Source organism: Pseudophryne corroboree, unplaced genomic scaffold (genome assembly GCF_028390025.1).
Source record: "Pseudophryne corroboree isolate aPseCor3 unplaced genomic scaffold, aPseCor3.hap2 scaffold_1971, whole genome shotgun sequence".
In the NCBI taxonomy this organism is placed as follows: Eukaryota; Metazoa; Chordata; class Amphibia; order Anura; family Myobatrachidae; genus Pseudophryne; species Pseudophryne corroboree.
The window spans coordinates 26,007-36,336 of NW_026968612.1; the positions used below are offsets into that span (position 1 = coordinate 26,007).

Sequence of the window (10,330 nt, forward strand, 5' to 3'; positions counted from 1 at the left end):
ATCTGGAACCTGATCCCTAGAAGAGAAGGTGGGGCCCGCCGAGGGTTTCCCCTGTGCCCCTGCTGGACAGTCCAACCCTCTGTCACGGCATCATGTCCACTGCTCTGTATGCAGGACTTGATTCAAAGATGTACATAAAGCAAATGGTTTATGTACGTCTACGATGGTGGGCGCATGTGTGATCGCACGCAGTGTCCTCTGTGATGCAAGTCTGATGGACAGTCTGCAGACGTGTGGGGTGGGTAGATTTCACTAAAACAGGAAGTTGTACCTCTATTTTCTGGGAGTGGCGAGGCCAGGCTCTGCATCGTCTGATGCAAATTTCCTGGCCCCAGCAGCGCAAACAGCCTGGCCATCCTGAGTACTCGGTTGATGTTTACGCAATTGATCCGATGCTGTCTCTTTGGATGCAGAAGCACCCTGAGGACGCTTCGAGCTGTTGTACGTACTGTAGGGCTCCTGCCTGAAGCATCCAAAGGGCACTCCAGGTGGCACTGCTGCAGCAATACTGACTGCAGGGCAGCACCGATCGCAGACCCCTAGTTATGGCCCTGGTCCAGTGTAAGTGCTGAGTTTCTAGGTCTGATTATAAGTTGTACGGCAAGCAGTAGCAGCCATTAGATCACTTGCGTGAACATCGCCCATCTGAGCAACCAGGTTACTCAGGATGGCCTGGGGTTTCACTCTGCCAAGACCAGGAATTCTGCACTGGAGGACTCAGACCCTGGCCTCGGCAAGCCTACAAAACAGGGGTGGGATAACACCATTTTGGCCACAGCATGTGAATCATGTTGAGGCTTAGGGGGCCCTGCGAGCAATCTCGCAGTCACAGATCACCAAACATCACAGTTGTATGGAAACGGCTGCGTTTGCGTACAACTCTGAATTAGACCCTCTGTTTCACAACCTATTTATGTACATGCTCACAAGACATAGGGATGGACGTTTGAGGTCGATGGCTACCAATCAACAGTCTTTCCAATTCGATCAAAGTACCCTTTTCCACTAAATTGCGAGGATTCGATGGTTGCCAATCCGATGTTCAGGTACTTCTGTGCATTTGCGGACACCCGGAAAGGGGTGTCCGCAGCTCAGGTAAATGCACGCTTGCACAAAGCTCTGAAAGATTCTACACATGTTCACAGTAAAGCAATTGATGGTTACACCATTGCAATCATTCAATGTGCATGGCTGCGTTTGATGTCATCAGCCCGGCAACCAATTAATGCCAGGCTTCCGATGTCCATACCTGCTGTGGCGTGATGGGAAGCCTTCCGGGGAGCAGAGGACACATTATTTTGGAAGTATTTGTGATGTAAGGTAGAGTAGTTGCAACATTTCAGTACATATTTCGGGGAACCCCCTTTTTTTTAATATGAAAACCATTTAGAGGAAATCCATGCCAAATGAAGGCTAGCAGTGAAACTAACATGGTTCATTTGAATATCTTTATGGTTTTATTACAAATTACACCCAAAAGCAAGCAGGAGGTGGTTTGTATGTCATTTGTCGTGTTTATTCCCCATGTTTACTCATTTTTGTCATAAAAGAAAGATATAAAAGGTAGTATCTTTGTTACATTAATATTATGTAATCTATCGCTCTTATTACTCTTCAAATACCAGCCTACATATGAGGTTCTGTTGCATCGAACATCCCCCCAGCGTAAAATGAACTAACAGTAGAGGAACAGAAACAAAAGCACCCATCCCACAGCAAATATAACATGATCGTTAGTGATCTACCAAGCAGAATTGTCACCATGCCAGAAAAGCACGTGTTTAGACTTTGTTTTTCTCTATAACATATGTTTGGTTTTGTGATCCTGACATTCTGTGTGCATAGTCCGTTATTAGCTGAGGCTGTTGTTGCTGCTTTAAGCTGTGTCTCGGCTGTTTCAGAGGTGCTTCCTGGTTGGCCAGAGTATCTTAAATATGCAGATGAGCAAGTGAGTGCACAATCATAGAAGAATACATTCTGTAAGAAAAGCTGAGTCCATCGTTGGTCCACATTTTAAAGGCAGCATAGTTTCTTACTATCTGATATATTCAAGATATGTTCAACTGTGAGATCATTTTAAAAATCTCCATTATATTAAAAAGACTCTCCTTCCCACAGCAGTAAAAATGCTAGGCTGTTATGGTTAAGACTATACTTTCAGGGATCATTTCTATAGTTTTTAACTTTTGGAAATGTGCTCTAAAGTGTCCAGACCTACCAACCATGAGGAAGAGCAATAGTAATCTTTTCTGAGCGCGAAGTGAGCTCTCAGTGCTGCTTCATTGTAGCTGCTGTTTGCTTTTGATGACCGTTCCTTTTCTTCTATCATGGGAGAAATGGAGGAAGAGATTACAAGCTGAGTGGTTGTTTATAATGCTTGTTAATGACAGATTTTCTTATGGCTCCATGTGTACTGCTATTGTCATGTGGCATGATGCAATGTGCCCAAAAACATTGATAATGTGCTCATGTCAAAGGATCCCTGCAAGGGACATGGTGACATCACCAAACATTAGGAACAAGCCATCGGAACAAAGGGGCCGATGGTTTCCACTTCTACAGAATCAAATTGAAAAGGACTGTCAATTGGAGGGAACAAAAAAAATATTGATGATTGTGGATCATTGCTTTCTGATGTCCATTCCTGTTGTGTGGCAAATTCAGGCACATTAGTAGTGATTTATCCCTATTACTGAGCTGGCTTTATATCTTCAAAATATTTTCAAGTGAAGCTTATTTGGGGATTGTCACTTCAAACTGGAAGTATTCTTAACACTATATGGCAAGTGCAGTTCTGCATGAATGGCCAGCAGGTGGTGCTCCATGTAACACTGCAGCTCTCTGCTCTGAGCTCCAGCACAAAAAAATAAAAGCAAAACTGTCACGACTCATGGCATTGTCCCCTTCTCTGCACATAGGCACCTGGCACTCCTGTCACGGCAGTGTCCCCGTCTACTGCATCCATACACCCGAGTCTCCTGTCGCGGCAGTGTCTGCCTTGGGCATGAAGGGCCCACCGGGGAACTGCAATGGTAGGGGACCGTATTTTAGGATGTGGACTGTCTCCAGAGGGGGGGGGGGGGGTGGCCAGCTGCCACAGAGGCTTGGCTAATCATTTTATAGTAAAAACTGCTTGTTCATGCTTAATAATGTACCAGATTAATAACAGTAATGCAGAAAAAACACCATAGTCCTGTGCACTATAAGGCAACATGTGCGTAATCTATCATTCAAGTGCACAATCTGGAACCTGATCCCTAGAAGAGAAGGTGGGGCCCGCCGAGGGTTTCCCCTGTGCCCCTGCTGGACAGTCCAACCCTCTGTCACGGCATCATGTCCACTGCTCTGTATGCAGGACTTGATTCAAAGATGTACATAAAGCAAATGGTTTATGTACGTCTACGATGGTGGGCGCATGTGTGATCGCACGCAGTGTCCTCTGTGACGCAAGTCTGATGGACAGTCTGCAGACGTGTGGGGTGGGTAGATTTCACTAAAACAGGAAGTTGTACCTCTATTTTCTGGGAGTGGCGAGGCCAGGCTCTGCATCGTCTGATGCAAATTTCCTGGCCCCAGCAGCGCAAACAGCCTGGCCATCCTGAGTACTCGGTTGATGTTTACGCAATTGATCCGATGCTGTCTCTTTGGATGCAGAAGCACCCTGAGGACGCTTCGAGCTGTTGTACGTACTGTAGGGCTCCTGCCTGAAGCATCCAAAGGGCACTCCAGGTGGCACTGCTGCAGCAATACTGACTGCAGGGCAGCACCGATCGCAGACCCCTAGTTATGGCCCTGGTCCAGTGTAAGTGCTGAGTTTCTAGGTCTGATTATAAGTTGTACGGCAAGCAGTAGCAGCCATTAGATCACTTGCGTGAACATCGCCCATCTGAGCAACCAGGTTACTCAGGATGGCCTGGGGTTTCACTCTGCCAAGACCAGGAATTCTGCACTGGAGGACGCAGACCCTGGCCTCGGCAAGCCTACAAAACAGGGGTGGGATAACACCATTTTGGCCACAGCATGTGAATCATGTTGAGGCTTAGGGGGCCCTGCGAGCAATCTCGCAGTCACAGATCACCAAACATCACAGTTGTATGGAAACGGCTGCGTTTGCGTACGACTCTGAATTAGACCCTCTGTTTCACAACCTATTTATGTACATGCTCACAAGACATAGGGATGGACGTTTGAGGTCGATGGCTACCAATCAACAGTCTTTCCAATTCGATCAAAGTACCCTTTTCCACTAAATTGCGAGGATTCGATGGTTGCCAATCCGATGTTCAGGTACTTCTGTGCATTTGCGGACACCCGGAAAGGGGTGTCCGCAGCTCAGGTAAATGCACGCTTGCACAAAGCTCTGAAAGATTCTACACATGTTCACAGTAAAGCAATTGATGGTTACACCATTGCAATCATTCAATGTGCATGGCTGCGTTTGATGTCATCAGCCCGGCAACCAATTAATGCCAGGCTTCCGATGTCCATACCTGCTGTGGCGTGATGGGAAGCCTTCCGGGGAGCAGAGGACACATTATTTTGGAAGCATTTGTGATGTAAGGTAGAGTAGTTGCAACATTTCAGTACATATTTCGGGGAACCCCCTTTTTTTTAATATGAAAACCATTTAGAGGAAATCCATGCCAAATGAAGGCTAGCAGTGAAACTAACATGGTTCATTTGAATATCTTTATGGTTTTATTACAAATTACACCCAAAAGCAAGCAGGAGGTGGTTTGTATGTCATTTGTCGTGTTTATTCCCCATGTTTACTCATTTTTGTCATAAAAGAAAGATATAAAAGGTAGTATCTTTGTTACATTAATATTATGTAATCTATCGCTCTTATTACTCTTCAAATACCAGCCTACATATGAGGTTCTGTTGCATCGAACATCCCCCCAGCGTAAAATGAACTAACAGTAGAGGAACAGAAACAAAAGCACCCATCCCACAGCAAATATAACATGATCGTTAGTGATCTACCAAGCAGAATTGTCACCATGCCAGAAAAGCACGTGTTTAGACTTTGTTTTTCTCTATAACATATGTTTGGTTTTGTGATCCTGACATTCTGTGTGCATAGTCCGTTATTAGCTGAGGCTGTTGTTGCTGCTTTAAGCTGTGTCTCGGCTGTTTCAGAGGTGCTTCCTGGTTGGCCAGAGTATCTTAAATATGCAGATGAGCAAGTGAGTGCACAATCATAGAAGAATACATTCTGTAAGAAAAGCTGAGTCCATCGTTGGTCCACATTTTAAAGGCAGCATAGTTTCTTACTATCTGATATATTCAAGATATGTTCAACTGTGAGATCATTTTAAAAATCTCCATTATATTAAAAAGACTCTCCTTCCCACAGCAGTAAAAATGCTAGGCTGTTATGGTTAAGACTATACTTTCAGGGATCATTTCTATAGTTTTTAACTTTTGGAAATGTGCTCTAAAGTGTCCAGACCTACCAACCATGAGGAAGAGCAATAGTAATCTTTTCTGAGTGCGAAGTGAGCTCTCAGTGCTGCTTCATTGTAGCTGCTGTTTGCTTTTGATGACCGTTCCTTTTCTTCTATCATGGGAGAAATGGAGGAAGAGATTACAAGCTGAGTGGTTGTTTTTAATGCTTGTTAATGACAGATTTTCTTATGGCTCCATGTGTACTGCTATTGTCATGTGGCATGATGCAATGTGCCCAAAAACATTGATAATGTGCTCATGTCAAAGGATCCTTGCAAGGGACATGGTGACATCACCAAACATTAGGAACAAGCCATCGGAACAAAGGGGCCGATGGTTTCCACTTCTACAGAATCAAATTGAAAAGGACTGTCAATTGGAGGGAACAAAAAAAATATTGATGATTGTGGATCATTGCTTTCTGATGTCCATTCCTGTTGTGTGGCAAATTCAGGCACATTAGTAGTGATTTATCCCTATTACTGAGCTGGCTTTATATCTTCAAAATATTTTCAAGTGAAGCTTATTTGGGGATTGTCACTTCAAACTGGAAGTATTCTTAACACTATATGGCAAGTGCAGTTCTGCATGAATGGCCAGCAGGTGGTGCTCCATGTAACACTGCAGCTCTCTGCTCTGAGCTCCAGCACAAAAAAATAAAAGCAAAACTGTCACGACTCATGGCATTGTCCCCTTCTCTGCACATAGGCACCTGGCACTCCTGTCACGGCAGTGTCCCCCTCTACTGCATCCATACACCCGAGTCTCCTGTCGCGGCAGTGTCTGCCTTGGGCATGAAGGGCCCACCGGGGAACTGCAATGGTAGGGGACCGTATTTTAGGATGTGGACAGTCTCCAGAGGGGGGGGGGGGGGGGGGTGGCCAGCTGCCACAGAGGCTTGGCTAATCATTTTATAGTAAAAACTGCTTGTTCATGCTTAATAATGTACCAGATTAATAACAGTAATGCAGAAAAAACACCATAGTCCTGTGCACTATAAGGCAACATGTGCGTAATCTATCATTCAAGTGCACAATCTGGAACCTGATCCCTAGAAGAGAAGGTGGGGCCCGCCGAGGGTTTCCCCTGTGCCCATGCTGGACAGTCCAACCCTCTGTCACGGCATCATGTCCACTGCTCTGTATGCAGGACTTGATTCAAAGATGTACATAAAGCAAATGGTTTATGTACGTCTACGATGGTGGGCGCATGTGTGATCGCACGCAGTGTCCTCTGTGACGCAAGTCTGATGGACAGTCTGCAGACGTGTGGGGTGGGTAGATTTCACTAAAACAGGAAGTTGTACCTCTATTTTCTGGGAGTGGCGAGGCCAGGCTCTGCATCATCTGATGCAAATTTCCTGGCCCCAGCAGCGCAAACAGCCTGGCCATCCTGAGTACTCGGTTGATGTTTACGCAATTGATCCGATGCTGTCTCTTTGGATGCAAAAGCACCCTGAGGACGCTTCGAGCTGTTGTACGTACTGTAGGGCTCCTGCCTGAAGCATCCAAAGGGCACTCCAGGTGGCACTGCTGCAGCAATACTGACTGCAGGGCAGCACCGATCGCAGACCCCTAGTTATGGCCCTGGTCCAGTGTAAGTGCTGAGTTTCTAGGTCTGATTATAAGTTGTACGGCAAGCAGTAGCAGCCATTAGATCACTTGCGTGAACAACGCCCATCTGAGCAACCAGGTTACTCAGGATGGCCTGGGGTTTCACTCTGCCAAGACCAGGAATTCTGCACTGGAGGACGCAGACCCTGGCCTTGGCAAGCCTACAAAGCAGGGGTGGGATAACACCATTTTGGCCACAGCATGTGAATCATGTTGAGGCTTAGGGGGCCCTGCGAGCAATCTCGCAGTCACAGATCACCAAACATCACAGTTGTATGGAAACGGCTGCGTTTGCGTACAACTCTGAATTAGACCCTCTGTTTCACAACCTATTTATGTACATGCTCACAAGACATAGGGATGGACGTTTGAGGTCGATGGCTACCAATCAACAGTCTTTCCAATTCGATCAAAGTACCCTTTTCCACTAAATTGCGAGGATTCGATGGTTGCCAATCCGATGTTCAGGTACTTCTGTGCATTTGCGGACACCCGGAAAGGGGTGTCCGCAGCTCAGGTAAATGCACGCTTGCACAAAGCTCTGAAAGATTCTACACATGTTCACAGTAAAGCAATTGATGGTTACACCATTGCAATCATTCAATGTGCATGGCTGCGTTTGATGTCATCAGCCCGGCAACCAATTAATGCCAGGCTTCCGATGTCCATACCTGCTGTGGCGTGATGGGAAGCCTTCCGGGGAGCAGAGGACACATTATTTTGGAAGCATTTGTGATGTAAGGTAGAGTAGTTGCAACATTTCAGTACATATTTCGGGGAACCCCCTTTTTTTTAATATGAAAACCATTTAGAGGAAATCCATGCCAAATGAAGGCTAGCAGTGAAACTAACATGGTTCATTTGAATATCTTTATGGTTTTATTACAAATTACACCCAAAAGCAAGCAGGAGGTGGTTTGTATGTCATTTGTCGTGTTTATTCCCCATGTTTACTCATTTTTGTCATAAAAGAAAGATATAAAAGGTAGTATCTTTGTTACATTAATATTATGTAATCTATCGCTCTTATTACTCTTCAAATACCAGCCTACATATGAGGTTCTGTTGCATCGAACATCCCCCCAGCGTAAAATGAACTAACAGTAGAGGAACAGAAACAAAAGCACCCATCCCACAGCAAATATAACATGATCGTTAGTGATCTACCAAGCAGAATTGTCACCATGCCAGAAAAGCACGTGTTTAGACTTTGTTTTTCTCTATAACATATGTTTGGTTTTGTGATCCTGACATTCTGTGTGCATAGTCCGTTATTAGCTGAGGCTGTTGTTGCTGCTTTAAGCTGTGTCTCGGCTGTTTCAGAGGTGCTTCCTGGTTGGCCAGAGTATCTTAAATATGCAGATGAGCAAGTGAGTGCACAATCATAGAAGAATACATTCTGTAAGAAAAGCTGAGTCCATCGTTGGTCCACATTTTAAAGGCAGCATAGTTTCTTACTATCTGATATATTCAAGATATGTTCAACTGTGAGATCATTTTAAAAATCTCCATTATATTAAAAAGACTCTCCTTCCCACAGCAGTAAAAATGCTAGGCTGTTATGGTTAAGACTATACTTTCAGGGATCATTTCTATAGTTTTTAACTTTTGGAAATGTGCTCTAAAGTGTCCAGACCTACCAACCATGAGGAAGAGCAATAGTAATCTTTTCTGAGCGCGAAGTGAGCTCTCAGTGCTGCTTCATTGTAGCTGCTGTTTGCTTTTGATGACCGTTCCTTTTCTTCTATCATGGGAGAAATGGAGGAAGAGATTACAAGCTGAGTGGTTGTTTTTAATGCTTGTTAATGACAGATTTTCTTATGGCTCCATGTGTACTGCTATTGTCATGTGGCATGATGCGATGTGCCCAAAAACATTGATAATGTGCTCATGTCAAAGGATCCCTGCAAGGGACATGGTGACATCACCAAACATTAGGAACAAGCCATCGGAACAAAGGGGCAGATGGTTTCCACTTCTACAGAATCAAATTGAAAAGGACTGTCAATTGGAGGGAACAAAAAAAATATTGATGATTGTGGATCATTGCTTTCTGATGTCCATTCCTGTTGTGTGGCAAATTCAGGCACATTAGTAGTGATTTATCCCTATTACTGAGCTGGCTTTATATCTTCAAAATATTTTCAAGTGAAGCTTATTTGGGGATTGTCACTTCAAACTGGAAGTATTCTTAACACTATATGGCAAGTGCAGTTCTGCATGAATGGCCAGCAGGTGGTGCTCCATGTAACACTGCAGCTCTCTGCTCTGAGCTCCAGCACAAAAAAATAAAAGCAAAACTGTCACGACTCATGGCATTGTCCCCTTCTCTGCACATAGGCACCTGGCACTCCTGTCACGGCAGTGTCCCCCTCTACTGCATCCATACACCCGAGTCTCCTGTCGCGGCAGTGTCTGCCTTGGGCATGAAGGGCCCACCGGGGAACTGCAATGGTAGGGGACCGTATTTTAGGATGTGGACAGTCTCCAGAGGGGGGGGTGGCCAGCTGCCACAGAGGCTTGGCTAATCATTTTATAGTAAAAACTGCTTGTTCATGCTTAATAATGTACCAGATTAATAACAGTAATGCAGAAAAAACACCATAGTCCTGTGCACTATAAGGCAACATGTGCGTAATCTATCATTCAAGTGCACAATCTGGAACCTGATCCCTAGAAGAGAAGGTGGGGCCCGCCGAGGGTTTCCCCTGTGCCCCTGCTGGACAGTCCAACCCTCTGTCACGGCATCATGTCCACTGCTCTGTATGCAGGACTTGATTCAAAGATGTACATAAAGCAAATGGTTTATGTACGTCTACGATGGTGGGCGCATGTGTGATCGCACGCAGTGTCCTCTGTGATGCAAGTCTGATGGACAGTCTGCAGACGTGTGGGGTGGGTAGATTTCACTAAAACAGGAAGTTGTACCTCTATTTTCTGGGAGTGGCGAGGCCAGGCTCTGCATCGTCTGATGCAAATTTCCTGGCCCCAGCAGCGCAAACAGCCTGGCCATCCTGAGTACTCGGTTGATGTTTACGCAATTGATCCGATGCTGTCTCTTTGGATGCAGAAGCACCCTGAGGACGCTTCGAGCTGTTGTACGTACTGTAGGGCTCCTGCCTGAAGCATCCAAAGGGCACTCCAGGTGGCACTGCTGCAGCAATACTGACTGCAGGGCAGCACCGATCGCAGACCCCTAGTTATGGCCCTGGTCCAGTGTAAGTGCTGAGTTTCTAGGTCTGATTATAAGTTGTACGGCAAGCAGT

The 10,330-nt window shown here is 45.4% G+C and overlaps 3 non-coding genes across 3 annotated transcripts; all 3 read left to right on the forward strand.

Annotated features, from left to right (window-relative positions):
- Positions 1-2,145: 2,145 nt before the first annotated feature.
- Positions 2,146-2,365, forward strand: LOC135005132 (small nucleolar RNA U3). The gene has a single exon (XR_010205788.1). It is a non-coding gene; the product is annotated as a small nucleolar RNA U3 (small nucleolar RNA).
- A 3,021-nt stretch (positions 2,366-5,386) lies between these two features.
- On the forward strand, positions 5,387-5,606 carry LOC135005143 (small nucleolar RNA U3). The gene has a single exon (XR_010205799.1). It is a non-coding gene; the product is annotated as a small nucleolar RNA U3 (small nucleolar RNA).
- A 3,025-nt stretch (positions 5,607-8,631) lies between these two features.
- On the forward strand, positions 8,632-8,851 carry LOC135005133 (small nucleolar RNA U3). The gene has a single exon (XR_010205789.1). It is a non-coding gene; the product is annotated as a small nucleolar RNA U3 (small nucleolar RNA).
- Positions 8,852-10,330: the final 1,479 nt, after the last annotated feature.